At 38.4% G+C, this 2,585-nt stretch overlaps 1 pseudogene; it reads right to left on the reverse strand.

The window, feature by feature from the left end:
- Window positions 1–1,141: 1,141 nt before the first annotated feature.
- LOC122716687 lies at window positions 1,142–2,145 on the reverse strand (annotated as a pseudogene).
- Window positions 2,146–2,585: the final 440 nt, after the last annotated feature.

A 2,585-nucleotide genomic window follows, 5' to 3' on the forward strand; every position in this document is an offset into this window, starting at 1 on the left:
TACGACATTCATCAGCGAGGAATTTAACAAGATCGGTGAAAAAACTCGCGATTCCGATCGTTGGCGAAACAAAATTATAGGAATCCATCAATGTCTGCCGGCCATGGCGGAACGTTAAGTACAAAGCGAAGATAGGGCGCAGAAGAAACCTCGTGGTTAAATTATAGTCGTAAAAGATAGTTGAATAGTTGGCAGTTAACTCGATAAGATTCTATTTTTTGACTATAGTTGAAGGAAATAACCGTTTCGATACTTGGAAGTTCAATGGAAGGCGAAGGAAATAATATATAGCGGGACAAAGAGATAAAACCATAGATATTACGCGTAAAGAACACAGTTACACCAATAATAGGTTAAATATACATTTACGTGAATTTAATTGATTTGACGATGCATCGAGAAATATAAAAACCGACAATATTTGTATTTCGAGTTTAATTGGAAATCAAAAGCGTATATATGCTAAAGCTCTGTTAATTTGTATCCGAGTGATATTTTTATATCTTTCGATAATTTTATTATTTAAGTTGTAATTAATAAAATGAGTGTTAAAAATGTTGTAAATATACATTTATTAAGGGATAAGTTAAATCACGAATTTAATTGAATCAAGCAGCATGTAAATGGTAGTTGAAATAACATCATGAAATTTGCAAACCCGTTTTGGAGTAAACAGGATTAGCTTGTAAATACGTGTATAAATACCATTTCCAGAGGTGTACCACATGAATTTCATGATTCAATTATAAAAGCACAAGGTATCCTGACTATGATGATTAATTTGACGTAACGCGGAGATTTTGCTAATAATGTTAAAAAAAAAAAAAAATTGGAGCACTTTTGCTAACAATGTTTACTTTATCTTTACTTTTTCTTATTGAAACCTTTTCACGATCACGTAGTTTCGCGATAAATCACGAGTCACGACAGAAACGTATTAGGGAAACGTCGCGTATCAGAAACAATATGAATGCATCCATCTTACGAATCCGTTTTCTGATAAATGAGTTCGGGGACAAAGAGAACTCGTGCAGATTTTGATATGTTATCAAAAAGAAAAAAAAAAAAAAAAAGAAAAAAGGAGAAAAGAGGAAAAAATATCGGACAAGACGAAAGAAAGGGTGAATGGGCAAGCATGTGGTCAATTCTTGGGTGTCGGGTAGTTGCGCAGAGGACAATTCTGATTGGTCCGTCGCCGCCGGTCGGCTGACGCGGCTTGTGGCTTTCGGCTCGTCGAGCTTGCCTCAACTCGCTCAGTCGCACTCGAACCGCGCATCGGTGAGGGTGCTGTGTCGCCCTCTGTCGGTAGTTTCTCTTTTCGGTGTATGCGTGTGTGCGTACTTACGGGAACAGTTGCCACGCGAGTCGTACCACGTTGTCCTTTTTTATATTTTTCTTTCGTTTCAATTTATGCTCGACTGGGAGCGTATTTGATCGCGAAGAATTCCAAATAACTGAACTTTAACGAAACAATACGGAATTATTCGAATCGTACCTTACATCTTTACGTTTTTTGTGCTTCTTGTTTATCTACTTATAACGGTCGGTAAAGGAGTAAAGTAAATGCGCGACAAAAGATCATTCGAATTTCGTATATTGGTATCACTGTTTTACGTCATTAGTGTCAGTTTGAAATTTTCACGTGAATATTCGCGAATTTTGATAATGTTATATTGATATTATATTCTCTGGTTTTACGCGTAATAAAGTTTTAAACGGTAATTCGATGTGTGAAATTCGGTGAAAACAGATCGTGTGTGATCACGTACCGAGGTATCAACAACGTTAAAGGTAAAAAACTGTCAACACTCACCGTACGTTCCATTTTGAAAGCGAGACAGGTTCGACCAGGCTATTATTCCAACTCGTGATTGCGTGATACGTAGTAGTCCAGTTGTTTTCATCCTTTCAAGTTTAACGGTCACTTAAAAGAATATTGGACGCCATTGAACATTCCGTTTTGTTCCCAGTCGATGCGAGGACACAGTGAATAGTCGGTGCGCGCGTGTTTGTCGTCGACGTGCAGTTCGAAATCACGAGAATATGGGGAGTGTGGGAGATAGATCGTCTTCAGCGTAATCTGGCGTTGACGTGACCTAGCCTAACGTAACTTTTGTTTGGGACATCGGTCGCCTGCGCCTCCATTCTATCACCCATCCCACGGTTCCATTCGTTCGGTGCTCTCGTGTGTGTGCTCACTTTTCTGGAGTGTGTGCGACTGCCTCGAACAGCAACGAACGACTTCGCACGGTAAGTGATTCACCATATTTATATAACGGTGTCGCGCGTATTTATGAATAGGTGTCGTGCTTGCTCCAAGGTGAGCTTCGAACGATCGTAATATTTATAATATCGAACGTCTTTCTCTCTCGTATTTATACGTTTATACGAATCGCTGTTTTGTTTTAATTGGAATTTCACAACGGACGATTTACGTTTTTCTTACGTTTCCTTTTTATTATTTGTTTGGAAAACGTGATATAGAAGATACGTATTTCGTGAAATGAGACGCCATTTTGATAAGCTTGCATTACTTCGATATTTTGCGATATATCGTTCAAATTAATGGGTGCGTTTCAAAGTAA

Source organism: Apis laboriosa, unplaced genomic scaffold, assembly GCF_014066325.1.
Source record: "Apis laboriosa isolate Shangri-la unplaced genomic scaffold, ASM1406632v1 scaffold47_cov149, whole genome shotgun sequence".
Lineage (NCBI taxonomy): Eukaryota > Metazoa > Arthropoda > Insecta > Hymenoptera > Apidae > Apis > Apis laboriosa.